Here is a 25820-nt window from a genome sequence, read left to right as displayed (position 1 = left end):
GTACAGAGAAAATATGTGGCAGAATCTGTTCAAACAACCAGGACCGTGAGAGGCAGGTTTCTGTAGTGTAGTGGTTATCACATTCGCCTCACACGCGAAAGGTCCTCGGTTCGAAACCGAGCAGAAACAGCATGTGCCTTTTGATACAAAGCCAGGTCAAACTTCTTTCGTGATGCACTTTACCATGAAGTGCCATGAAGCACTTTCAAAGTTACACACAGTGGTAGGTTTCCGCCTCACACGCGACAGGTTGCCTGCTCGCAAGTGTGCGAAAAGCATTGCCCCTTTGGGGAGTGTTGCACAGAAAGAGAAAATGTGTGGCCGAATCAATCAAAACAACCGAAGAATCCAAATGAGCAGGTTTCTATGGTGTAGTGGTTAACACGCTCGCCTCACACGCGAAAGGTTCTCGGTTCCTCTGAAATAAACGCTTTGTTAGAGATGTGAAAGGGTTTAAGCCACATTGATTTAATTACGTGAACAGTTAAATCAGTTTGCGAACCCGATCGTCGGTTTGTGAGAGTTAAACTTACGGCGGGTGAGGGTTTTAAAGTTCAGTCTACATTACCCAGCAATTTAGGCCAACGAAAACCTCTTGTTCCCTTTACGTAAAGTCTTGAATGGTTTTCGCCTGTTTCATGTTGAAATCTGTTGAAAACAATTTTGAAAAAAACCCCTATCATTTAAAGGTCAGTCCTTTTATGATTTCTAAACATGTCTAAGGCGATGGATTGCTAATCCACAGTTCTCTTAACGCCTTTACCTTCCATTAGGCTGATATGAACGCTTTCTAAAAGATAGCATTTCATTACCTCAACAGTTGATTCAACTTGACACAAGCTGCTATGTACTTGCTGGTCGGTTAGGATTAGGGAAATGCCCAAAGGAAGCGGTTCCAAGGACGAGGTGGCCGAGTGGTTAAGGCGATGGACTGCTAATCCATTGTGCTCTGCACGCGTGGGTTCGAATCCCATCCTCGTCGTTTGTCGTTACCTTTGAACTGCAACTGCAACCAAGGCGTATAAGCCACAATTTCAAGCCCTCCTGCAAAAAACGTGTAATGCTGGAGGCCAAAACTTTTGCGTGAAGCAGAACTCTGTCGGCTGACTCCAGTGATCCGGGTTCAAACGTGGTGGAACTTTCTCAAATAACTCTTCCAGTTTACTGCATGACATTATACGGCAAGCGGTGGCAAGATACTAATAACTTCAAGGCTGTTACTGTTAGCACTCTGCATTTTGAATCCAGATTCTCAGGGGGCACTTGAGTGTTTTCAGACTCTAAAGTCCATCCTACGTGCCTACTGTCTAGAAAGTGGCAAAGACTAGAATGAGGGGTTGTCTTTGTTGATGTTCAGTGTAAGTGGAACAGTACAGTACAGGAATCATAACAACTGGAAACATAAGCAGAATGGTTGAAAGCATACGTTGTCTCTACCACAATTTGTATAGGTCAGTGCTAGAGCATTTAACAGCAGATAGAGACGTCCCACGTTCACTTGGACATTCTCACGAGGGCTTTAAGTATATAGCTCAGTGCTCAGTGGTAGAGCATTTGACTGCAGATCAAGAGGTCCCCGGTTCAAATCCGGGTGCCCCCTTAGAAAAAGCCCACATGCTTGCAGCGGTAGGTCGGCGTGCTAATGTTTCTGAAAGTTCAAAGTTCGTCCTGGAACCTTCTAACGCAGGTGTAGGCAACGTCATTCCTGGAGTGCCGCATTCCTGCAGAATTTATCTTCAGCTCTTATCGTAGCTCTGTGGCTAATTAAGGTCTAAAGGGTCGGCTGAAAACTACAAAACTAGGTTTTATCAGGGTTGGAAATAAAATCTGCAGTACTGCAGCATTACAGGGCCGACGTTGCCCACCACGGTTGTAACGCTAAAGCCGGACATACACTGTGGGATTTCAGCACAATCGTGGCTAAATGCCAACGTACAAGGTTTGCCTGTTTCAAAAGAAATATACATGCATTCCCAGCAAATGCGTCGCCTTTCTCATACAGTATGTGCGGTTACTTTATACGACCGTTAGGGGTTTTCCCTTTAAAATGTGTGGCGTACAAAGAAAATATGTGGCAGAATCTGTTCAAACAACCAGGGACCGTGAGAGGCAGGTTTCTGTAGTGTAGTGGTTATCACGTTCGCCTCACACGCGAAAGGTCCTCGGTTCGAAACCGAGCAGAAACAGCATGTGCCTTTTGATACAAAGCCAGGTCAAACTTCTTTCGTGATGCACTTTACCATGAAGTGCCATGAAGCACTTTCAAAGTTACACACAGTGGTAGGTTTCCGCCTCACACGCGACAGGTGGCCTGCTCGCAAGTGTGCGAAAAGCATTGCCCCTTTGGGGAGTGTTGCACAGAAAGAGAAAATGTGTGGCCGAATCAATCAAAACAACCGAAGAATCCAAATGAGCAGGTCTCTATGGTGTAGTGGTTAACACGCTCGCCTCACACGCGAAAGGTTCTCGGTTCCTCTGAAATAAACGCTTTGTTAGAGATGTGAAAGGGTTTAAGCCACATTGATTTAATTACGTGAACAGTTAAATCAGTTTGCGAACCCGATCGTCGGTTTGTGAGAGTTAAACTTACGGCGGGTGAGGGTTTTAAAGTTCAGTCTACATTACCCAGCAATTTAGGCCAACGAAAACCTCTTGTTCCCTTTACGTAAAGTCTTGAATGGTTTTCGCCTGTTTCATGTTGAAATCTGTTGAAAACAATTTTGAAAAAAACCCTATCATTTAAAGGTCAGTCCTTTTTATGATTTCTAAACATGTGTAAGGCGATGGATTGCTAATCCACAGTTCTCTTAACGCCTTTACCTTCCATTAGGCTGATATGAACGCTTTCTAAAAGATAGCATTTCATTACCTCAACAGTTGATTCAACTTGACACAAGCTGCTATGTACTTGCTGGTCGGTTAGGATTAGGGAAATGCCCAAAGGAAGGGGTTCCAAGGACGAGGTGGCCGAGTGGTTAAGGCGATGGACTGCTAATCCATTGTGCTCTGCACGCGTGGGTTCGAATCCCATCCTCGTCGTTTGTCGTTACCTTTGAACTGCAACTGCAACCAAGGCGTATAAGCCACAATTTCAAGCCCTCCTGCAAAAAACGTGTAATGCTGGAGGCCAAAACTTTTGCGTGAAGCAGAACTCTGTCGGCTGACTCCAGTGATCCGGGTTCAAACGTGGTGGAACTTTCTCAAATAACTCTTCCAGTTTACTGCATGACATTATACGGCAAGCGGTGGCAAGATACTAATAACTTCAAGGCTGTTACTGTTAGCACTCTGCATTTTGAATCCAGATTCTCAGGGGGCACTTGAGTGTTTTCAGACTCTAAAGTCCATCCTACGTGCCTACTGTCTAGAAAGTGGCAAAGACTAGAATGAGGGGTTGTCTTTGTTGATGTTCAGTGTAAGTGGAACAGTACAGTACAGGAATCATAACAACTGGAAACATAAGCAGAATGGTTGAAAGCATACGTTGTCTCTACCACAATTTGTATAGGTCAGTGCTAGAGCATTTAACAGCAGATAGAGACGTCCCACGTTCACTTGGACATTCTCACGATGGCTTTAATTGCTGCGACGTACAACACGTGAAGCTTTTTCAATTCTTCAGCGTGGTGTTGGTTTCACGGGGGTATAGCTCAGTGGTAGAGCATTTGACTGCAGATCAAGAGGTCCCCGGTTCAAATCCGGGTGCCCCCTTAGAAAAAGCCCACATGCTTGCAGCGGTAGGTCGGCGTGCTAATGTTTCTGAAAGTTCAAAGTTCGTCCTGGAACCTTCTAACGCAGGTGTAGGCAATGTCATTCCTGCAGAATTTATCTTCAGCTCTTATCTTCAGCTCTTATCGTAGCTCTGTGGCTAATTAAGGTCTAAAGGGTCAGCTGAAAACTACAAAACTAGGTTTTATCAGGGTTGGAAATAAAATCTGCAGTACTGCGGCATTACAGGGCCGACGTTGCCCACCACGGTTGTAACGCTAAAGCCGGACATACACTGTGGGATTTCAGCACAATCGTGGCTAAATGCCAACGTACAAGGTTTGCCTGTTCCAAAAGAAACATACATGCATTCCCAGCAAATGCGTCGCCTTTCTCATACAGTATGTGCGGTTACTTTAAACGACCGTTAGGGGTTTTCCCTTTAAAATGTGTGGCGTACAGAGAAAATATGTGGCAGAATCTGTTCAAACAACCAGGACCGTGAGAGGCAGGTTTCTGTAGTGTAGTGGTTATCACATTCGCCTCACACGCGAAAGGTCCTCGGTTCGAAACCGAGCAGAAACAGCATGTGCCTTTTGATACAAAGCCAGGTCAAACTTCTTTCGTGATGCACTTTACCATGAAGTGCCATGAAGCACTTTCAAAGTTACACACAGTGGTAGGTTTCCGCCTCACACGCGACAGGTTGCCTGCTCGCAAGTGTGCGAAAAGCATTGCCCCTTTGGGGAGTGTTGCACAGAAAGAGAAAATGTGTGGCCGAATCAATCAAAACAACCGAAGAATCCAAATGAGCAGGTTTCTATGGTGTAGTGGTTAACACGCTCGCCTCACACGTGAAAGGTTCTCGGTTCCTCTGAAATAAACGCTTTGTTAGAGATGTGAAAGGGTTTAAGCCACATTGATTTAATTACGTGAACAGTTAAATCAGTTTGCGAACCCGATCGTCGGTTTGTGAGAGTTAAACTTACGGCGGGTGAGGGTTTTAAAGTTCAGTCTACATTACCCAGCAATTTAGGCCAACGAAAACCTCTTGTTCCCTTTACGTAAAGTCTTGAATGGTTTTCGCCTGTTTCATGTTGAAATCTGTTGAAAACAATTTTGAAAAAAACCCCTATCATTTAAAGGTCAGTCCTTTTTATGATTTCTAAACATGTCTAAGGCGATGGATTGCTAATCCACAGTTCTCTTAACGCCTTTACCTTCCATTAGGCTGATATGAACGCTTTCTAAAAGATAGCATTTCATTACCTCAACAGTTGATTCAACTTGACACAAGCTGCTATGTACTTGCTGGTCGGTTAGGATTAGGGAAATGCCCAAAGGAAGTGGTTCCAAGGACGAGGTGGCCGAGTGGTTAAGGCGATGGACTGCTAATCCATTGTGCTCTGCACGCGTGGGTTCGAATCCCATCCTCGTCGTTTGTCGTTACCTTTGAACTGCAACTGCAACCAAGGCGTATAAGCCACAATTTCAAGCCCTCCTGCAAAAAACGTGTAATGCTGGAGGCCAAAACTTTTGCGTGAAGCAGAACTCTGTCGGCTGACTCCAGTGATCCGGGTTCAAACGTGGTGGAACTTTCTCAAATAACTCTTCCAGTTTACTGCATGACATTATACGGCAAGCGGTGGCAAGATACTAATAACTTCAAGGCTGTTACTGTTAGCACTCTGCATTTTGAATCCAGATTCTCAGGGGGCACTTGAGTGTTTTCAGACTCTAAAGTCCATCCTACGTGCCTACTGTCTAGAAAGTGGTAAAGACTAGGTTGAGGGGTTGCCTTTGTTGATGTTCAGTGTAAGTGGAACAGTACAGTACAGGAATCATAACAACTGGAAACATAAGCAGAATGGTTGAAAGCATACGTTGTCTCTACCACAATTTGTATAGGTCAGTGCTAGAGCATTTAACAGCAGATAGAGACGTCCCACGTTCACTTGGACATTCTCACGATGGCTTTATTTGCTGCGACGTACAACACGTGAAGCTTTTTCAATTCTTCAGCGTGGTGTTGGTTTCACGGGGGTATAGCTCAGTGGTAGAGCATTTGACTGCAGATCAAGAGGTCCCCGGTTCAAATCCGGGTGCCCCCTTAGAAAAAGCCCACATGCTTGCAGCGGTAGGTCGGCGTGCTAATGTTTCTGACGCAAAGTTCGTCCTGGAACCTTCTAACGCAGGTGTAGGCAACGTCATTCCTGGAGTGCAGAATTTATCTTCAGCTCTTATCGTAGCTCTGTGGCTAATTAAGGTCTAAAGGGTCGGCTGAAAACTACAAAACTAGGTTTTATCAGGGTTGGAAATAAAATCTGCAGTACTGCAGCATTACAGGGCCGACGTTGCCCACCACGGTTGTAACGCTAAAGCCGGACATACACTGTGGGATTTCAGCACAATCGTGGCTAAATGCCAACGTACAAGGTTTGCCTGTTTCAAAAGAAACATACATGCATTCCCAGCAAATGCGTCGCCTTTCTCATACAGTATGTGCGGTTACTTTAAACGACCGTTAGGGGTTTTCCCTTTAAAATGTGTGGCGTACAGAGAAAATATGTGGCAGAATCTGTTCAAACAACAAGGGACCGTGAGAGGCAGGTTTCTGTAGTGTAGTGGTTATCACGTTCGCCTCACACGCGAAAGGTCCTCGGTTCGAAACCGAGCAGAAACAGCATGTGCCTTTTGATACAAAGCCAGGTCAAACTTCTTTCGTGATGCACTTTACCATGAAGTGCCATGAAGCACTTTCAAAGTTACACACAGTGGTAGGTTTCCGCCTCACACGCGACAGGTGGCCTGCTCGCAAGTGTGCGAAAAGCATTGCCCCTTTGGGGAGTGTTGCACAGAAAGAGAAAATGTGTGGCCGAATCAATCAAAACAACCGAAGAATCCAAATGAGCAGGTTTCTATGGTGTAGTGGTTAACACGCTCGCCTCACACGCGAAAGGTTCTCGGTTCCTCTGAAATAAACGCTTTGTTAGAGATGTGAAAGGGTTTAAGCCACATTGATTTAATTACATGAACAGTTAAATCAGTTTGCGAACCCGATCGTCGGTTTGTGAGAGTTAAACTTACGGCGGGTGAGGGTTTTAAAGTTCAGTCTACATTACCCAGCAATTTAGGCCAACGAAAACCTCTTGTTCCCTTTACGTAAAGTCTTGAATGGTTTTCGCCTGTTTCATGTTGAAATCTGTTGAAAACAATTTTGAAAAAAACCCCTATCATTTAAAGGTCAGTCCTTTTTATGATTTCTAAACATGTCTAAGGCGATGGATTGCTAATCCACAGTTCTCTTAACGCCTTTACCTTCCATTAGGCTGATATGAACGCTTTCTAAAAGATAGCATTTCATTACCTCAACAGTTGATTCAACTTGACACAAGCTGCTATGTACTTGCTGGTCGGTTAGGATTAGGGAAATGCCCAAAGGAAGCGGTTCCAAGGAGGAGATTTCAACATGAAACAGGCGAAAACCATTCAAGACTTTACGTAAAGGGAACAAGAGGTTTTCGTTGGCCTAAATTGCTGGGTAATGTAGACTTACTTGACTTAATCCTCTTCGCCCCTTCGGGAGCATAGGGCCTCTCTGAAGTGTCTCCACCGTTTCCGGTCATGTGTGGTCTTCTTCTCTTCCCTTGCGGGTTCCACTCCAGAGCGGCTCTCGTAATGGATGCAGGCGGCTTCCTTAAATTGTGGCCTATCCATCGCCACTTTCTTCTTCTGATGGTGATTTCCACTGGTTCCTGGCCTACTTTCTCCAGTAGGTCTTGGTTACTAATCTTCCTGGGCCACCAGATTCCAAGGATGAAGCGTAGTCTTGAGTTAATGAAAGTTTGGAGTTTCTTGATATTAAGTTGTGTCAGGCCCCATGTTTCACATCCGTATAGTAGGATGGATTTCACACTTGATTCAAGTATCCGCAGCTTGGTTTTGAGGGAGATGCTCCTGGCCCTCCAGACTGGTTTAAGCTGGGCAAAGGCAGCCTTTGCTTTTTCTATTCGAGCCTCGACGTCCTTGGTTGCCCCTCCATCATTGCTAATGACACTCCCCATGTACGTAAATTCCTTCACTGTCTCCAGCTCTATTCCTCTGCAGCACACAGGTTTGGCCTTCCCAGTTGTTTTGACCCTCATCTCTTTTGTTTTTGTTGCATTTATTACCAGCCCCACTTGGCTCGAGATGCGCTCTAATTTCTGCATTTTCTCTTTCATCTGGCTGATGCTTTGGCTCAGGAGGGCGAGATCGTCTGCGAAATCTAGGTCATCTAACATGTCCCTCAATGTCCACTGTATCCCTGTCCTTCCTTCTTTAGTGGTCTCCCTCATCACCCAGTCGAGTGCGGTTATGAACACCAACGGGCTTAGGAGGCACCCCTGTCGCACTCCAGTGGACATGTTGAAGGGCTCTGTCAAGTCTCCTTCATCGGATACTTGTGCTTGAAAGTTAGTATAGAAAACTTTAATCATGTTAATAATCTTTATGTGGATTCCGTAGTGGGCCAGGATTTTCCACAGTATGGTCCTGTTGACTGAATCGAAAGCTTTCTCATAGTCAACAAAAATAACATACAATTGCGAGTTAAGTTCTGTAGATTGTTCCACTATAATTCTCAGGGTTGCAATCTGGTCACTACATGATCTGTTTGGGCGGAAGCCTGCTTGGTTGTCTCTAAATTTGGATTCCATGGCGTTTGTTATCCGGTTAAGGATTATTTGCAGAGTACCTTGCTGGCAACTGAGAGGAGCATTATGCCACGCCAGTTCTTACACTGGCTCAGGTCTCCTTTCTTTGGTAATTTTATGATGGTACCGTTCCTCCAGTCTATCGGTATCTTTTCTTCTTTCCATATTCTATTTAGGAGAGGGTGGAGGGCTTCAACAGACAGACTGCCTGCCTCTTTCCAAGCTTCTGGGGGTATCCCATCAGGTCCTGCAGCTTTACCGTTCTTGAGTGATCTAATAGCTTTATGAATCTCTGCCTTGCTTGGTGGTTCGATATGTATGTCAAGCATTTCCGTTTGGGGTTCAATTTCCGGTGAATTTGATGGCGGTAAACGGTTGAGGATTTCTTTGAAGTGTTCTCTCCAGCGTTCCATTTGTTGTTCCTTTGTTGCAAGCAATTTGCCCTCTTTGTCTTTTACCGGCTTGTTTATTTGTCTCCTTCTGCCACCCAAGGTTTTTGTAATTTTGTAAAGGGTTTTCATGTCATGCTTTGAAGCGGCCTCCTCTGCCTCGGTGGCCAAATTTAAGATCCACTTCCTCTTGTCTCTCCTACAGTTTCTCTTCACTTTCTGATCTGCTTCATTGTAGAGCTTCATGGCAATAGCCTTCTGATTCCTGGTTCTGCTGTTGTCTATATTTGCTTTCAGGTTGCGTCTTTCCTCCACTTTCTCCCATGTGTCTTGACTCATCCACTTCTTTTTCTCTCTCTTAATCTTTCCCAGAACATCTTCACATGTACTTGTGTATGCTTTTTTGATGATAGACCATTCCGTTTCAATTCCTTCATCATCACCTTTCTCCTCTTCTTCATCTGAGTTGTAACGTAGAGCATCATAGCGGTTTGCCAAGGTGAGTAAGAACTCTTGTTTTGTTTCCGGGTTTTTCAGCTTCTCTACATTAAACTTTGTTGTCTTCCATATTTTCTTCCTACAGGCTGCGAGGCGTATCCTGCAGGTGGCCAAGAGTAGATGGTGGTCTGAGCCAACATCAGCGCTTCTCTTTATTCTGCAGTCTTGTAGGGTTCCACGCCATCTTCTAGAAATGGCTATGTGGTCTATCTGGTTCTCAACAGATCCATCAGGTGATCGCCAGGTCACTTTGTGGCTCTCTTTGTGTGGAAACAAGGTGCCGCCTATTACCAGGTCGTTCATGGCACAGAAGTCGACAAAGAGCTCTCCGTTGTGGTTCATTGTTCCAACACCATGCCTCCCCATCACTCTCTCATTACCACTATCTTCTGATCCCACTTTAGCATTCATGTCACCCATGAGGATGGTGGTGTCCCTCTTCTTGCGTTTGGCCATGGTTGCTTGCAGTTGTTCATAGAACTGTTCCTTATCTGCTTCACGTGCATCATTGGTAGGGGCATATGCCTGTATGATGGTTGTGTCTTGACAGCGGGATGTAAACCTCGCCATGATGATTCTCTCTGAGATGGGTTCCCATTCCTTCAGACGCCGTGCACTTGTCTTTGACATGATGATTCCTACTCCTCTTACATGTGCCGGGTGATCTTCTGGGAGGCCAGAGTAAATTATGGTTTCTCCACTCTGCAGGGTTGTTTTACCTCTTCCAAGCCACCTAGTTTCGCTTAACCCAACAATTTCTATCTTTAGTCTCTTCATTTCTGCAGCTACTTGATGAATTCTTCCAACTTGGAAAAGGGTTCTAACATTCCATGTTGCAATGTTAGTATGGTATTTGGGGGACAAAAGCTTCGGTCGCTGAGACGTCATAGGTTGTCCTCCCCCAGAAGTGACATCAAAACTATTTACACGCATCTTCCCGCCCTGAGTTAGTCCTCTAGCAGGTTGAGACCTTTTCACTGAGGTTTTCGTAATCATAGTTATCCACCTATGGGTGATTAACCCAGGGGCTTCACGTGCACCTATTGGCCCCAGGGATTGCAGATGTACTTCGCGTTTCCCTGGGTACACCCCTGCACCGCGATGAGGCACACTCTCCTGAGTGTGGGGACTGCGACAACCGCGAGATCCCTAGGTGCTCCGACTTCGCAGTAGACTGAACTTTAAAACCCTCACCCGCCGTAAGTTTAACTCTCACAAACCGACGATCGGGTTCGCAAACTGATTTAACTGTTCACGTAATTAAATCAATGTGGCTTAAACCCTTTCACATCTCTAACAAAGCGTTTATTTCAGAGGAACCGAGAACCTTTCGCGCATGAGGCGAGCGTGTTAACCACTACACCATAGAAACCGGCTCATTTGGATTCTTCGGTTGTTTTGATTGATTCGGCCACACATTTTCTCTTTCTGTGCAACACTCCCCAAAGGGGCAACGCTTTTCGCACACTTGCGAGCAGGCCACCTGTCGCGTGTGAGGCGGAAACCTACCACTGTGTGTAACTTTGAAAGTGCTTCATGGCACTTCATGGTAAAGTGCATCACGAAAGAAGTTTGACCTGGCTTTGTATCAAAAGGCACATGCTGTTTCTGCTCGGTTTCGAACCGTGGACCTTTCGCGTGTGAGGCGAATGTGATAACCACTACACTACAGAAACCTGCCTCTCACGGTCCCTGGTTGTTTGAACAGATTCTGCCACATATTTTCTCTGTACGCCACACATTTTAAAGGGAAAACCCCTAACGGTCGTTTAAAGTAACCGTACATACTGTATGAGAAAGGCGACGCATTTGCTGGGAATGCATGTATGTTTCTTTTGGAACAGGCAAACCTTGTACGTTGGCATTTAGCCACGATTGTGCTGAAATCCCACAGTGTATGTCCGGCTTTAGCGTTACAACCGTGGTGGGCAACGTCGGCCCTGTAATGCTGCAGTACTGCAGATTTTATTTCCAACCCTGATAAAACCTAGTTTTGTAGTTTTCAGCCGACCCTTTAGACCTTAATTAGCCACAGAGCTACGATAAGAGCTGAAGATAAATTCTGCAGGAATGCGGCACTCCAGGAATGACGTTGCCTACACCTGCGTTACAAGGTTCCGGGATGAACTTTGTGTCAGAAACATTAGCACGCCGACCTACCGCTGCAAGCATGTGGGCTTTTTCTAAGGGGGCACCCGGATTTGAACCGGGAACCTCTTGATCTGCAGTCAAATGCTCTACCACTGAGCTATACCCCCGTGAAACCAACACCACGCTGAAGAATTGAAAAAGCTTCACGTGTTGTACGTCGCAGCAATTAAAGCCATCGTGAGAATGTCCAAGTGAACGTGGGACGTCTCTATCTGCTGTTAAATGCTCTAGCACTGACCTATACAAATTGTGGTAGAGACAACGTATGCTTTCAACCATTCTGCTTATGTTTCCAGTTGTTATGATTCCTGTACTGTACTGTTCCATTTACACTGAACATCAACAAAGGCAACCCCTCAACCTAGTCTTTACCACTTTCTAGACAGTAGGCACGTAGGATGGACTTTAGAGTCTGAAAACACTCAAGTGCCCCCTGAGAATCTGGATTCAAAATGCAGAGTGCTAACAGTAACAGCCTTGAAGTTATTAGTATCTTGCCACCGCTTGCCGTATAATGTCATGCAGTAAACTGGAAGAGTTATTTGAGAAAGTTCCACCACGTTTGAACCCGGATCACTGGAGTCAGCCGACAGAGTTCTGCTTCACGCAAAAGTTTTGGCCTCCAGCATTACACGTTTTTTGCAGGAGGGCTTGAAATTGTGGCTTATACACCTTGGTTGCAGTTGTAGTTCAAAGGTAACGACAAACGACGAGGATGGGATTCGAACCCACGCGTGCAGAGCACAATGGATTAGCAGTCCATCGCCTTAACCACTCGGCCACCTCGTCCTTGGAACCGCTTCCTTTGGGCATTTCCCTAATCCTAACCGACCAGCAAGTACATAGCAGCTTGTGTCAAGTTGAATCAACTGTTGAGGTAATGAAATGCTATCTTTTAGAAAGCGTTCATATCAGCCTAATGGAAGGTAAAGGCGTTAAGAGAACTGTGGATTAGCAATCCATCGCCTTAGACATGTTTAGAAATCATAAAAAGGACTGACCTTTAAATGATAGGGTTTTTTTTCAAAATTGTTTTCAACAGATTTCAACATGAAACAGGCGAAAACCATTCAAGACTTTACGTAAAGGGAACAAGAGGTTTTCGTTGGCCTAAATTGCTGGGTAATGTAGACTGAACTTTAAAACCCTCACCCGCTGTAAGTTTAACTCTCACAAACCGACGATCGGGTTCGCAAACTGATTTAACTGTTCACGTAATTAAATCAATGTGGCTTAAACCCTTTCACATCTCTAACAAAGCGTTTATTTCAGAGGAACCGAGAACCTTTCGCGTGTGAGGCGAGCGTGTTAACCACTACACCATAGAAACCTGCTCATTTGGATTCTTCGGTTGTTTTGATTGATTCGGCCACACATTTTCTCTTTCTGTGCAACACTCCCCAAAGGGGCAACGCTTTTCGCACACTTGCGAGCAGGCCACCTGTCGCGTGTGAGGCGGAAACCTACCACTGTGTGTAACTTTGAAAGTGCTTCATGGCACTTCATGGTAAAGTGCATCACGAAAGAAGTTTGACCTGGCTTTGTATCAAAAGGCACATGCTGTTTCTGCTCGGTTTCGACCCGTGGACCTTTCGCGTGTGAGGCGAATGTGATAACCACTACACTACAGAAACCTGCCTCTCACGGTCCCTGGTTGTTTGAACAGATTCTGCCACATATTTTCTCTGTACGCCACACATTTTAAAGGGAAAACCCCTAACGGTCGTTTAAAGTAACCGTACATACTGTATGAGAAAGGCGACGCATTTGCTGGGAATGCATGTATGTTTCTTTTGGAACAGGCAAACCTTGTACGTTGGCATTTAGCCACGATTGTGCTGAAATCCCACAGTGTATGTCCGGCTTTAGCGTTACAACCGTGGTGGGCAACGTCGGCCCTGTAATGCTGCAGTACTGCAGATTTTATTTCCAACCCTGATAAAACCTAGTTTTGTAGTTTTCAGCCGACCCTTTAGACCTTAATTAGCCACAGAGCTACGATAAGAGCTGAAGATAAATTCTGCAGGAATGCGGCACTCCAGGAATGACGTTGCCTACACCTGCGTTACAAGGTTCCAGGACGAACTTTGCGTCAGAAACATTAGCACGCCGACCTACCGCTGCAAGCATGTGGGCTTTTTCTAAGGGGGCACCCGGATTTGAACCGGGGACCTCTTGATCTGCAGTCAAATGCTCTACCACTGAGCTATACCCCCGTGAAACCAACACCACGCTGAAGAAATGAAAAAGCTTCACGTGTTGTACGTCGCAGCAATTAAAGCCATCGTGAGAATGTCCAAGTGAACGTGGGACGTCTCTATCTGCTGTTAAATGCTCTAGCACTGACCTATACAAATTGTGGTAGAGACAACGTATGCTTTCAACCATTCTGCTTATGTTTCCAGTTGTTATGATTCCTGTACTGTACTGTTCCACTTACACTGAACATCAACAAAGGCAACCCCTCAACCTAGTCTTTACCACTTTCTAGACAGTAGGCACGTAGGATGGATTTAGAGTCTGAAAACACTCAAGTGCCCCCTGAGAATCTGGATTCAAAATGCAGAGTGCTAACAGTAACAGCCTTGAAGTTATTAGTATCTTGCCACCGCTTGCCGTATAATGTCATGCAGTAAACTGGAAGAAAAAGTTCCACCACGTTTGAACCCGGATCACTGGAGTCAGCCGACAGAGTTCTGCTTCACGCAAAAGTTTTGGCCTCCAGCATTACACGTTTTTTGCAGGAGGGCTTGAAAAAGTGGCTTATACGCCTTGGTTGCAGTTGCAGTTCAAAGGTAACGACAAACGACGAGGATGGGATTCGAACCCACGCGTGCAGAGCACAATGGATTAGCAGTCCATCGCCTTAACCACTCGGCCACCTCGTCCTTGGAACCGCTCCCTTTGGGCATTTCCCTTATCCTAACCGACCAGCAAGTACATAGCAGCTTGTGTCAAGTTGAATCAACTGTTGAGGTAATGAAATGCTATCTTTTAGAAAGCGTTCATATCAGCCTAATGGAAGGTAAAGGCGTTAAGAGAACTGTGGATTAGCAATCCATCGCCTTAGACATGTTTAGAAATCATAAAAAGGACTGACCTTTAAATGATAGGGTTTTTTTTCAAAATTGTTTTCAACAGATTTCAACATGAAACAGGCGAAAACCATTCAAGACTTTACGTAAAGGGAACAAGAGGTTTTCGTTGGCCTAAATTGCTGGGTAATGTAGACTGAACTTTAAAACCCTCACCCGCCGTAAGTTTAACTCTCACAAACCGACGATCGGGTTCGCAAACTGATTTAACTGTTCACGTAATTAAATCAATGTGGCTTAAACCCTTTCACATCTCTAACAAAGCGTTTATTTCAGAGGAACCGAGAACCTTTCGCGTGTGAGGCGAGCGTGTTAACCACTACACCATAGAAACCTGCTCATTTGGAGTCTTCGGTTGTTTTGATTGATTCGGCCACACATTTTCTCTTTCTGTGCAACACTCCCCAAAGGGGCAATGCTTTTCGCACACTTGCGAGCAGGCCACCTGTCGCGTGTGAGGCGGAAACCTACCACTGTGTGTAACTTTGAAAGTGCTTCATGGCACTTCATGGTAAAGTGCATCACGAAAGAAGTTTGACCTGGCTTTGTATCAAAAGGCACATGCTGTTTCTGCTCGGTTTCGAACCGAGGACCTTTCGCGTGTGAGGCGAATGTGATAACCACTACACTACAGAAACCTGCCTCTCACGGTCCCTGGTTGTTTGAACAGATTCTGCCACATATTTTCTCTGTACGCCACACATTTTAAAGGGAAAACCCCTAACGGTCGTTTAAAGTAACCGCACATACTGTATGAGAAAGGCGACGCATTTGCTGGGAATGCATGTATGTTTCTTTTGGAACAGGCAAACCTTGTACGTTGGCATTTAGCCACGATTGTGCTGAAATCCCACAGTGTATGTCCGGCTTTAGCGTTACAACCGTGGTGGGCAACGTCGGCCCTGTAATGCTGCAGTACTGCAGATTTTATTTCCAACCCTGATAAAACCTAGTTTTGTAGTTTTCAGCCGACCCTTTAGACCTTAATTAGCCACAGAGCTATGATAAGAGCTGAAGATAAATTCTGCAGGAATGCGGCACTCCAGGAATGACGTTGCCTACACCTGCGTTACAAGGTTCCAGGACGAACTTTGCGTCAGAAACATTAGCACGCCGACCTACCGCTGCAAGCATGTGGGCTTTTTCTAAGGGGGCACCCGGATTTGAACCGGGGACCTCTTGATCTGCAGTCAAATGCTCTACCACTGAGCTATACCCCCGTGAAACCAACACCACGCTGAAGAATTGAAAAAGCTTCACGTGTTGTACGTCGCAGCAATTAAAGCCATCGTGAGAATGTCCAAGTGAACGTGGGACGTCTCTATCTGCTGTTAAATGCTCTAGCACTGACCTATACAAATTGTGGTAGAGACAACGTATGCTTTCAACCATTCTGCTTATGTTTCCAGTTGTTATGATTCCTGTACTGTACTGTTCCACTTACACTGAACATCAACAAAGGCAACCCCTCAACCTAGTCTTTACCACTTTCTAGACAGTAGGCACGTAGGATGGACTTTAGAGTCTGAAAACACTCAAGTGCCCCCTGAGAATCTGGATTCAAAATGCAGAGTGCTAACAGTAACAGCCTTGAAGTTATTAGTATCTTGCCACCGCTTGCCGTATAATGTCATGCAGTAAACTGGAAGAGTTATTTGAGAAAGTTCCACCACGTTTGAACCCGGATCACTGGAGTCAGCCGACAGAGTTCTGCTTCACGCAAAAGTTTTGGCCTCCAGCATTACATGTTTTTTGCAGGAGGGCTTGAAATTGTGGCTTATACGCCTTGGTTGCAGTTGCAGTTCAAAGGTAACGACAAACGACGAGGATGGGATTCGAACCCACGCGTGCAGAGCACAATGGATTAGCAGTCCATCGCCTTAACCACTCGGCCACCTCGTCCTTGGAACCGCATCCTTTGGGCATTTCCCTAATCCTAACCGACCAGCAAGTACATAGCAGCTTGTGTCAAGTTGAATCAACTGTTGAGGTAATGAAATGCTATCTTTTAGAAAGCGTTCATATCAGCCTAATGGAAGTTAAAGGCGTTAAGAGAACTGTGGATTAGCAATCCATCGCCTTAGACATGTTTAGAAATCATAAAAAGGACTGACCTTTAAATGATAGGGTTTTTTTTCAAAATTGTTTTCAACAGATTTCAACATGAAACAGGCGAAAACCATTCAAGACTTTACGTAAAGGGAACAAGAGGTTTTCGTTGGCCTAAATTGCTGGGTAATGTAGACTGAACTTTAAAACCCTCACCCGCCGTAAGTTTAACTCTCACAAACCGACGATCGGGTTCGCAAACTGATTTAACTGTTCACGTAATTAAATCAATGTGGCTTAAACCCTTTCACATCTCTAACAAAGCGTTTATTTCAGAGGAACCGAGAACCTTTCGCGTGTGAGGCGAGCGTGTTAACCACTACACCATAGAAACCTGCTCATTTGGATTCTTCGGTTGTTTTGATTGATTCGGCCACACATTTTCTCTTTCTGTGCAACACTCCCCAAAGGGGCAATGCTTTTCGCACACTTGCGAGCAGGCCACCTGTCGCGTGTGAGGCGGAAACCTACCACTGTGTGTAACTTTGAAAGTGCTTCATGGCACTTCATGGTAAAGTGCATCACGAAAGAAGTTTGACCTGGCTTTGTATCAAAAGGCACATGCTGTTTCTGCTCGGTTTCGAACCGAGGACCTTTCGCGTGTGAGGCGAATGTGATAACCACTACACTACAGAAACCTGCCTCTCACGGTCCCTGGTTGTTTGAACAGATTCTGCCACATATTTTCTCTGTACGCCACACATTTTAAAGGGAAAACCCCTAACGGTCGTTTAAAGTAACCGCACATACTGTATGAGAAAGGCGACGCATTTGCTGGGAATGCATGTATGTTTCTTTTGGAACAGGCAAACCTTGTACGTTGGCATTTAGCCACGATTGTGCTGAAATCCCACAGTGTATGTCCGGCTTTAGCGTTACAACCGTGGTGGGCAACGTCGGCCCTGTAATGCTGCAGTACTGCAGATTTTATTTCCAACCCTGATAAAACCTAGTTTTGTAGTTTTCAGCCGACCCTTTAGACCTTAATTAGCCACAGAGCTACGATAAGAGCTGAAGATAAATTCTGCAGGAATGCGGCACTCCAGGAATGACGTTGCCTACACCTGCGTTACAAGGTTCCAGGACGAACTTTGCGTCAGAAACATTAGCACGCCGACCTACCGCTGCAAGCATGTGGGCTTTTTCTAAGGGGGCACCCGGATTTGAACCGGGGACCTCTTGATCTGCAGTCAAATGCTCTACCACTGAGCAATACCCCCGTGAAACCAACACCACGCTGAAGAATTGAAAAAGCTTCACGTGTTGTACGTCGCAGCAATTAAAGCCATCGTGAGAATGTCCAAGTGAACGTGGGACGTCTCTATCTGCTGTTAAATGCTCTAGCACTGACCTATACAAATTGTGGTAGAGACAACGTATGCTTTCAACCATTCTGCTTATGTTTCCAGTTGTTATGATTCCTGTACTGTACTGTTCCACTTACACTGAACATCAACAAAGGCAACCCCTCAACCTAGTCTTTACCACTTTCTAGACAGTAGGCACGTAGGATGGACTTTAGAGTCTGAAAACACTCAAGTGCCCCCTGAGAATCTGGATTCAAAATGCAGAGTGCTAACAGTAACAGCCTTGAAGTTATTAGTATCTTGCCACCGCTTGCCGTATAATGTCATGCAGTAAACTGGAAGAGTTATTTGAGAAAGTTCCACCACGTTTGAACCCGGATCACTGGAGTCAGCCGACAGAGTTCTGCTTCACGCAAAAGTTTTGGCCTCCAGCATTACATGTTTTTTGCAGGAGGGCTTGAAATTGTGGCTTATACGCCTTGGTTGCAGTTGCAGTTCAAAGGTAACGACAAACGACGAGGATGGGATTCGAACCCACGCGTGCAGAGCACAATGGATTAGCAGTCCATCGCCTTAACCACTCGGCCACCTCGTCCTTGGAACCGCATCCTTTGGGCATTTCCCTAATCCTAACCGACCAGCAAGTACATAGCAGCTTGTGTCAAGTTGAATCAACTGTTGAGGTAATGAAATGCTATCTTTTAGAAAGCGTTCATATCAGCCTAATGGAAGTTAAAGGCGTTAAGAGAACTGTGGATTAGCAATCCATCGCCTTAGACATGTTTAGAAATCATAAAAAGGACTGACCTTTAAATGATAGGGTTTTTTTTCAAAATTGTTTTCAACAGATTTCAACATGAAACAGGCGAAAACCATTCAAGACTTTACGTAAAGGGAACAAGAGGTTTTCGTTGGCCTAAATTGCTGGGTAATGTAGACTGAACTTTAAAACCCTCACCCGCCGTAAGTTTAACTCTCACAAACCGACGATCGGGTTCGCAAACTGATTTAACTGTTCACGTAATTAAATCAATGTGGCTTAAACCCTTTCACATCTCTAACAAAGCGTTTATTTCAGAGGAACCGAGAACCTTTCGCGTGTGAGGCGAGCGTGTTAACCACTACACCATAGAAACCTGCTCATTTGGATTCTTCGGTTGTTTTGATTGATTCGGCCACACATTTTCTCTTTCTGTGCAACACTCCCCAAAGGGGCAATGCTTTTCGCACACTTGCGAGCAGGCCACCTGTCGCGTGTGAGGCGGAAACCTACCACTGTGTGTAACTTTGAAAGTGCTTCATGGCACTTCATGGTAAAGTGCATCACGAAAGAAGTTTGACCTGGCTTTGTATCAAAAGGCACATGCTGTTTCTGCTCGGTTTCGAACCGAGGACCTTTCGCGTGTGAGGCGAATGTGATAACCACTACACTACAGAAACCTGCCTCTCACGGTCCCTGGTTGTTTGAACAGATTCTGCCACATATTTTCTCTGTACGCCACACATTTTAAAGGGAAAACCCCTAACGGTCGTTTAAAGTAACCGCACATACTGTATGAGAAAGGCGACGCATTTGCTGGGAATGCATGTATGTTTCTTTTGGAACAGGCAAACCTTGTACGTTGGCATTTAGCCACGATTGTGCTGAAATCCCACAGTGTATGTCCGGCTTTAGCGTTACAACCGTGGTGGGCAACGTCGGCCCTGTAATGCTGCAGTACTGCAGATTTTATTTCCAACCCTGATAAAACCTAGTTTTGTAGTTTTCAGCCGACCCTTTAGACCTTAATTAGCCACAGAGCTATGATAAGAGCTGAAGATAAATTCTGCAGGAATGCGGCACTCCAGGAATGACGTTGCCTACACCTGCGTTACAAGGTTCCAGGACGAACTTTGCGTCAGAAACATTAGCACGCCGACCTACCGCTGCAAGCATGTGGGCTTTTTCTAAGGGGGCACCAGGATTTGAACCGGGGACCTCTTGATCTGCAGTCAAATGCTCTACCACTGAGCTATACCCCCGTGAAACCAACACCACGCTGAAGAATTGAAAAAGCTTCACGTGTTGTACGTCGCAGCAATTAAAGCCATCGTGAGAATGTCCAAGTGAACGTGGGACGTCTCTATCTGCTGTTAAATGCTCTAGCACTGACCTATACAAATTGTGGTAGAGACAACGTATGCTTTCAACCATTCTGCTTATGTTTCCAGTTGTTATGATTCCTGTACTGTACTGTTCCACTTACACTGAACATCAACAAAGGCAACCCCTCAACCTAGTCTTTACCACTTTCTAGACAGTAGGCACGTAGGATGGACTTTAGAGTCTGAAAACACTCAAGTGCCCCCTGAGAATCTGGATTCAAAATGCAGAGTGCTAACAGTAACAGCCTTGAAGTTATTAGTATCTTGCCACCGCTTGCCGTATAATGTCATGCAGTAAACTGGAAGAGTTATTTGAGAAAGTTCCACCACGTTTGAACCCGGATCACTGGAGTCAGCCGACAGAGTTCTGCTTCACGCAAAAGTTTTGGCCTCCAGCATTACATGTTTTTTGCAGGAGGGCTTGAAATTGTGGCTTATACGCCTTGGTTGCAGTTGCAGTTCAAAGGTAACGACAAACGACGAGGATGGGATTCGAACCCACGCGTGCAGAGCACAATGGATTAGCAGTCCATCGCCTTAACCACTCGGCCACCTCGTCCTTGGAACCGCATCCTTTGGGCATTTCCCTAATCCTAACCGACCAGCAAGTACATAGCAGCTTGTGTCAAGTTGAATCAACTGTTGAGGTAATGAAATGCTATCTTTTAGAAAGCGTTCATATCAGCCTAATGGAAGTTAAAGGCGTTAAGAGAACTGTGGATTAGCAATCCATCGCCTTAGACATGTTTAGAAATCATAAAAAGGACTGACCTTTAAATGATAGGGGTTTTTTTCAAAATTGTTTTCAACAGATTTCAACATGAAACAGGCGAAAACCATTCAAGACTTTACGTAAAGGGAACAAGAGGTTTTCGTTGGCCTAAATTGCTGGGTAATGTAGACTGAACTTTAAAACCCTCACCCGCCGTAAGTTTAACTCTCACAAACCGACGATCGGGTTCGCAAACTGATTTAACTGTTCACGTAATTAAATCAATGTGGCTTAAACCCTTTCACATCTCTAACAAAGCGTTTATTTCAGAGGAACCGAGAACCTTTCGCGTGTGAGGCGAGCGTGTTAACCACTACACCATAGAAACCTGCTCATTTGGATTCAACACTCCCCAAAGGGGCAATGCTTTTCGCACACTTGCGAGCAGGCCACCTGTCGCGTGTGAGGCGGAAACCTACCACTGTGTGTAACTTTGAAAGTGCTTCATGGCACTTCATGGTAAAGTGCATCACGAAAGAAGTTTGACCTGGCTTTGTATCAAAAGGCACATGCTGTTTCTGCTCGGTTTCGAACCGAGGACCTTTCGCGTGTGAGGCGAATGTGATAACCACTACACTACAGAAACCTGCCTCTCACGGTCCCTGGTTGTTTGAACAGATTCTGCCACATATTTTCTCTGTACGCCACACATTTTAAAGGGAAAACCCCTAACGGTCGTTTAAAGTAACCGCACATACTGTATGAGAAAGGCGACGCATTTGCTGGGAATGCATGTATGTTTCTTTTGGAACAGGCAAACCTTGTACGTTGGCATTTAGCCACGATTGTGCTGAAATCCCACAGTGTATGTCCGGCTTTAGCGTTACAACCGTGGTGGGCAACGTCGGCCCTGTAATGCTGCAGTACTGCAGATTTTATTTCCAACCCTGATAAAACCTAGTTTTGTAGTTTTCAGCCGACCCTTTAGACCTTAATTAGCCACAGAGCTACGATAAGAGCTGAAGATAAATTCTGCAGGAATGCGGCACTCCAGGAATGACGTTGCCTACACCTGCGTTACAAGGTTCCAGGACGAACTTTGCGTCAGAAACATTAGCACGCCGACCTACCGCTGCAAGCATGTGGGCTTTTTCTAAGGGGGCACCCGGATTTGAACCGGGGACCACTTGATCTGCAGTCAAATGCTCTACCACTGAGCTATACCCCCGTGAAACCAACACCACGCTGAAGAATTGAAAAAGCTTCACGTGTTGTACGTCGCAGCAATTAAAGCCATCGTGAGAATGTCCAAGTGAACGTGGGACGTCTCTATCTGCTGTTAAATGCTCTAGCACTGACCTATACAAATTGTGGTAGAGACAACGTATGCTTTCAACCATTCTGCTTATGTTTCCAGTTGTTATGATTCCTGTACTGTACTGTTCCACTTACACTGAACATCAACAAAGGCAACCCCTCAACCTAGTCTTTACCACTTTCTAGACAGTAGGCACGTAGGATGGACTTTAGAGTCTGAAAACACTCAAGTGCCCCCTGAGAATCTGGATTCAAAATGCAGAGTGCTAACAGTAACAGCCTTGAAGTTATTAGTATCTTGCCACCGCTTGCCGTATAATGTCATGCAGTAAACTGGAAGAGTTATTTGAGAAAGTTCCACCACGTTTGAACCCGGATCACTGGAGTCAGCCGACAGAGTTCTGCTTCACGCAAAAGTTTTGGCCTCCAGCATTACATGTTTTTTGCAGGAGGGCTTGAAATTGTGGCTTATACGCCTTGGTTGCAGTTGCAGTTCAAAGGTAACGACAAACGACGAGGATGGGATTCGAACCCACGCGTGCAGAGCACAATGGATTAGCAGTCCATCGCCTTAACCACTCGGCCACCTCGTCCTTGGAACCGCATCCTTTGGGCATTTCCCTAATCCTAACCGACCAGCAAGTACATAGCAGCTTGTGTCAAGTTGAATCAACTGTTGAGGTAATGAAATGCTATCTTTTAGAAAGCGTTCATATCAGCCTAATGGAAGTTAAAGGCGTTAAGAGAACTGTGGATTAGCAATCCATCGCCTTAGACATGTTTAGAAATCATAAAAAGGACTGACCTTTAAATGATAGGGGTTTTTTTCAAAATTGTTTTCAACAGATTTCAACATGAAACAGGCGAAAACCATTCAAGACTTTACGTAAAGGGAACAAGAGGTTTTCGTTGACCTAAATTGCTGGGTAATGTAGACTGAACTTTAAAACCCTCACCCGCCCTAAGTTTAACTCTCACAAACCGACGATCGGGTTCGCAAACTGATTTAACTGTTCACGTAATTAAATCAATGTGGCTTAAACCCTTTCACATCTCTAACAAAGCGTTTATTTCAGAGGAACCGAGAACCTTTCGCGTGTGAGGCGAGCGTGTTAACCACTACACCATAGAAACCTGCTCATTTGGATTCTTCGGTTGTTTTGATTGATTCGGCCACACATTTTCTCTTTCTGTGCAACACTCCCCAAAGGGGCAATGCTTTTCGCACACTTGCGAGCAGGCCACCTGTCGCGTGTGAGGCGGAAACCTACCACTGTGTGTAACTTTGAAAGTGCTTCATGGCACTTCATGGTAAAGTGCATCACGAAAGAAGTTTGACCTGGCTTTGTATCAAAAGGCACATGCTGTTTCTGCTCGGTTTCGAACCGAGGACCTTTCGCGTGTGAGGCGAATGTGATAACCACTACACTACAGAAACCTGCCTCTCACGGTCCCTGGTTGTTTGAACAGATTCTGCCACATATTTTCTCTGTACGCCACACATTTTAAAGGGAAAACCCCTAACGGTCGTTTAAAGTAACCGCACATACTGTATGAGAAAGGCGACGCATTTGCTGGGAATGCATGTATGTTTCTTTTGGAACAGGCAAACCTTGTACGTTGGCATTTAGCCACGATTGTGCTGAAATCCCACAGTGTATGTCCGGCTTTAGCGTTACAACCGTGGTGGGCAACGTCGGCCCTGTAATGCTGCAGTACTGCAGATTTTATTTCCAACCCTGATAAAACCTAGTTTTGTAGTTTTCAGCCGACCCTTTAGACCTTAATTAGCCACAGAGCTACGATAAGAGCTGAAGATAAATTCTGCAGGAATGCGGCACTCCAGGAATGACGTTGCCTACACCTGCGTTACAAGGTTCCAGGACGAACTTTGCGTCAGAAACATTAGCACGCCGCTGCAAGCATGTGGGCTTTTTCTAAGGGGGCACCCGGATTTGAACCGGGGACCTCTTGATCTGCAGTCAAATGCTCTACCACTGAGCTATACCCCCGTGATACCAACACCACGCTGAAGAATTGAAAAAGCTTCACGTGTTGTACGTCGCAGCAATTAAAGCCATCGTGAGAATGTCCAAGTGAACGTGGGACGTCTCTATCTGCTGTTAAATGCTCTAGCACTGACCTATACAAATTGTGGTAGAGACAACGTATGCTTTCAACCATTCTGCTTATGTTTCCAGTTGTTATGATTCCTGTACTGTACTGTTCCACTTACACTGAACATCAACAAAGGCAACCCCTCAACCTAGTCTTTACCACTTTCTAGACAGTAGGCACGTAGGATGGACTTTAGAGTCTGAAAACACTCAAGTGCCCCCTGAGAATCTGGATTCAAAATGCAGAGTGCTAACAGTAACAGCCTTGAAGTTATTAGTATCTTGCCACCGCTTGCCGTATAATGTCATGCAGTAAACTGGAAGAGTTATTTGAGAAAGTTCCACCACGTTTGAACCCGGATCACTGGAGTCAGCCGACAGAGTTCTGCTTCACGCAAAAGTTTTGGCCTCCAGCATTACATGTTTTTTGCAGGAGGGCTTGAAATTGTGGCTTATACGCCTTGGTTGCAGTTGCAGTTCAAAGGTAACGACAAACGACGAGGATGGGATTCGAACCCACGCGTGCAGAGCACAATGGATTAGCAGTCCATCGCCTTAACCACTCGGCCACCTCGTCCTTGGAACCGCATCCTTTGGGCATTTCCCTAATCCTAACCGACCAGCAAGTACATAGCAGCTTGTGTCAAGTTGAATCAACTGTTGAGGTAATGAAATGCTATCTTTTAGAAAGCGTTCATATCAGCCTAATGGAAGTTAAAGGCGTTAAGAGAACTGTGGATTAGCAATCCATCGCCTTAGACATGTTTAGAAATCATAAAAAGGACTGACCTTTAAATGATAGGGGTTTTTTTCAAAATTGTTTTCAACAGATTTCAACATGAAACAGGCGAAAACCATTCAAGACTTTACGTAAAGGGAACAAGAGGTTTTCGTTGACCTAAATTGCTGGGTAATGTAGACTGAACTTTAAAACCCTCACCCGCCCTAAGTTTAACTCTCACAAACCGACGATCGGGTTCGCAAACTGATTTAACTGTTCACGTAATTAAATCAATGTGGCTTAAACCCTTTCACATCTCTAACAAAGCGTTTATTTCAGAGGAACCGAGAACCTTTCGCGTGTGAGGCGAGCGTGTTAACCACTACACCATAGAAACCTGCTCATTTGGATTCTTCGGTTGTTTTGATTGATTCGGCCACACATTTTCTCTTTCTGTGCAACACTCCCCAATGGGGCAATGCTTTTCGCACACTTGCGAGCAGGCCACCTGTCGCGTGTGAGGCGGAAACCTACCACTGTGTGTAACTTTGAAAGTGCTTCATGGCACTTCATGGTAAAGTGCATCACGAAAGAAGTTTGACCTGGCTTTGTATCAAAAGGCACATGCTGTTTCTGCTCGGTTTCGAACCGAGGACCTTTCGCGTGTGAGGCGAATGTGATAACCACTACACTACAGAAACCTGCCTCTCACGGTCCCTGGTTGTTTGAACAGATTCTGCCACATATTTTCTCTGTACGCCACACATTTTAAAGGGAAAACCCCTAACGGTCGTTTAAAGTAACCGCACATACTGTATGAGAAAGGCGACGCATTTGCTGGGAATGCATGTATGTTT

The 25820-nt window shown here is 45.3% G+C and overlaps 31 non-coding genes across 31 annotated transcripts; 9 read left to right on the top strand and 22 right to left on the bottom strand.

The window, feature by feature from the left end:
* Positions 1-56: 56 nt before the first annotated feature.
* Positions 57-129, top strand: trnav-cac (transfer RNA valine (anticodon CAC)). Its single transcript has one exon. It is a non-coding gene; the product is annotated as a tRNA-Val (tRNA).
* Positions 130-900: 771 nt separating this feature from the next.
* On the top strand, positions 901-982 carry trnas-gcu (transfer RNA serine (anticodon GCU)). Its single transcript has one exon. It is a non-coding gene; the product is annotated as a tRNA-Ser (tRNA).
* Positions 983-2113: 1131 nt separating this feature from the next.
* On the top strand, positions 2114-2186 carry trnav-cac (transfer RNA valine (anticodon CAC)). The gene has a single exon. It is a non-coding gene; the product is annotated as a tRNA-Val (tRNA).
* A 771-nt stretch (positions 2187-2957) lies between these two features.
* Positions 2958-3039, top strand: trnas-gcu (transfer RNA serine (anticodon GCU)). The gene has a single exon. It is a non-coding gene; the product is annotated as a tRNA-Ser (tRNA).
* Positions 3040-3639: 600 nt separating this feature from the next.
* On the top strand, positions 3640-3711 carry trnac-gca (transfer RNA cysteine (anticodon GCA)). The gene has a single exon. It is a non-coding gene; the product is annotated as a tRNA-Cys (tRNA).
* Positions 3712-4220: 509 nt separating this feature from the next.
* On the top strand, positions 4221-4293 carry trnav-cac (transfer RNA valine (anticodon CAC)). Its single transcript has one exon. It is a non-coding gene; the product is annotated as a tRNA-Val (tRNA).
* Positions 4294-5065: 772 nt separating this feature from the next.
* On the top strand, positions 5066-5147 carry trnas-gcu (transfer RNA serine (anticodon GCU)). Its single transcript has one exon. It is a non-coding gene; the product is annotated as a tRNA-Ser (tRNA).
* Positions 5148-5747: 600 nt separating this feature from the next.
* Positions 5748-5819, top strand: trnac-gca (transfer RNA cysteine (anticodon GCA)). Its single transcript has one exon. It is a non-coding gene; the product is annotated as a tRNA-Cys (tRNA).
* Positions 5820-6318: 499 nt separating this feature from the next.
* On the top strand, positions 6319-6391 carry trnav-cac (transfer RNA valine (anticodon CAC)). The gene has a single exon. It is a non-coding gene; the product is annotated as a tRNA-Val (tRNA).
* Positions 6392-10892: 4501 nt separating this feature from the next.
* Positions 10893-10965, bottom strand: trnav-cac (transfer RNA valine (anticodon CAC)). The gene has a single exon. It is a non-coding gene; the product is annotated as a tRNA-Val (tRNA).
* Positions 10966-11475: 510 nt separating this feature from the next.
* On the bottom strand, positions 11476-11547 carry trnac-gca (transfer RNA cysteine (anticodon GCA)). The gene has a single exon. It is a non-coding gene; the product is annotated as a tRNA-Cys (tRNA).
* A 600-nt stretch (positions 11548-12147) lies between these two features.
* trnas-gcu (transfer RNA serine (anticodon GCU)) lies at positions 12148-12229 on the bottom strand. Its single transcript has one exon. It is a non-coding gene; the product is annotated as a tRNA-Ser (tRNA).
* Positions 12230-13001: 772 nt separating this feature from the next.
* trnav-cac (transfer RNA valine (anticodon CAC)) lies at positions 13002-13074 on the bottom strand. Its single transcript has one exon. It is a non-coding gene; the product is annotated as a tRNA-Val (tRNA).
* A 510-nt stretch (positions 13075-13584) lies between these two features.
* trnac-gca (transfer RNA cysteine (anticodon GCA)) lies at positions 13585-13656 on the bottom strand. Its single transcript has one exon. It is a non-coding gene; the product is annotated as a tRNA-Cys (tRNA).
* Positions 13657-14246: 590 nt separating this feature from the next.
* Positions 14247-14328, bottom strand: trnas-gcu (transfer RNA serine (anticodon GCU)). Its single transcript has one exon. It is a non-coding gene; the product is annotated as a tRNA-Ser (tRNA).
* Positions 14329-15100: 772 nt separating this feature from the next.
* Positions 15101-15173, bottom strand: trnav-cac (transfer RNA valine (anticodon CAC)). Its single transcript has one exon. It is a non-coding gene; the product is annotated as a tRNA-Val (tRNA).
* Positions 15174-15683: 510 nt separating this feature from the next.
* trnac-gca (transfer RNA cysteine (anticodon GCA)) lies at positions 15684-15755 on the bottom strand. The gene has a single exon. It is a non-coding gene; the product is annotated as a tRNA-Cys (tRNA).
* A 600-nt stretch (positions 15756-16355) lies between these two features.
* On the bottom strand, positions 16356-16437 carry trnas-gcu (transfer RNA serine (anticodon GCU)). Its single transcript has one exon. It is a non-coding gene; the product is annotated as a tRNA-Ser (tRNA).
* Positions 16438-17209: 772 nt separating this feature from the next.
* trnav-uac (transfer RNA valine (anticodon UAC)) lies at positions 17210-17282 on the bottom strand. The gene has a single exon. It is a non-coding gene; the product is annotated as a tRNA-Val (tRNA).
* A 510-nt stretch (positions 17283-17792) lies between these two features.
* trnac-gca (transfer RNA cysteine (anticodon GCA)) lies at positions 17793-17864 on the bottom strand. The gene has a single exon. It is a non-coding gene; the product is annotated as a tRNA-Cys (tRNA).
* A 600-nt stretch (positions 17865-18464) lies between these two features.
* trnas-gcu (transfer RNA serine (anticodon GCU)) lies at positions 18465-18546 on the bottom strand. The gene has a single exon. It is a non-coding gene; the product is annotated as a tRNA-Ser (tRNA).
* Positions 18547-19318: 772 nt separating this feature from the next.
* Positions 19319-19391, bottom strand: trnav-cac (transfer RNA valine (anticodon CAC)). The gene has a single exon. It is a non-coding gene; the product is annotated as a tRNA-Val (tRNA).
* Positions 19392-19901: 510 nt separating this feature from the next.
* trnac-gca (transfer RNA cysteine (anticodon GCA)) lies at positions 19902-19973 on the bottom strand. The gene has a single exon. It is a non-coding gene; the product is annotated as a tRNA-Cys (tRNA).
* A 600-nt stretch (positions 19974-20573) lies between these two features.
* Positions 20574-20655, bottom strand: trnas-gcu (transfer RNA serine (anticodon GCU)). Its single transcript has one exon. It is a non-coding gene; the product is annotated as a tRNA-Ser (tRNA).
* Positions 20656-21381: 726 nt separating this feature from the next.
* Positions 21382-21454, bottom strand: trnav-cac (transfer RNA valine (anticodon CAC)). Its single transcript has one exon. It is a non-coding gene; the product is annotated as a tRNA-Val (tRNA).
* Positions 21455-21964: 510 nt separating this feature from the next.
* trnac-gca (transfer RNA cysteine (anticodon GCA)) lies at positions 21965-22036 on the bottom strand. The gene has a single exon. It is a non-coding gene; the product is annotated as a tRNA-Cys (tRNA).
* Positions 22037-22636: 600 nt separating this feature from the next.
* On the bottom strand, positions 22637-22718 carry trnas-gcu (transfer RNA serine (anticodon GCU)). Its single transcript has one exon. It is a non-coding gene; the product is annotated as a tRNA-Ser (tRNA).
* Positions 22719-23490: 772 nt separating this feature from the next.
* trnav-cac (transfer RNA valine (anticodon CAC)) lies at positions 23491-23563 on the bottom strand. Its single transcript has one exon. It is a non-coding gene; the product is annotated as a tRNA-Val (tRNA).
* A 502-nt stretch (positions 23564-24065) lies between these two features.
* On the bottom strand, positions 24066-24137 carry trnac-gca (transfer RNA cysteine (anticodon GCA)). Its single transcript has one exon. It is a non-coding gene; the product is annotated as a tRNA-Cys (tRNA).
* Positions 24138-24737: 600 nt separating this feature from the next.
* Positions 24738-24819, bottom strand: trnas-gcu (transfer RNA serine (anticodon GCU)). Its single transcript has one exon. It is a non-coding gene; the product is annotated as a tRNA-Ser (tRNA).
* A 772-nt stretch (positions 24820-25591) lies between these two features.
* Positions 25592-25664, bottom strand: trnav-cac (transfer RNA valine (anticodon CAC)). The gene has a single exon. It is a non-coding gene; the product is annotated as a tRNA-Val (tRNA).
* Positions 25665-25820: the final 156 nt, after the last annotated feature.

The sequence above is a fragment of the Misgurnus anguillicaudatus genome, chromosome 6, assembly GCF_027580225.2.
Source record: "Misgurnus anguillicaudatus chromosome 6, ASM2758022v2, whole genome shotgun sequence".
NCBI lineage: Eukaryota > Metazoa > Chordata > Actinopteri > Cypriniformes > Cobitidae > Misgurnus > Misgurnus anguillicaudatus.
Note: the sequence above shows the minus strand (reverse complement) of the source record. Positions and strands in the feature narration are given on the sequence as shown.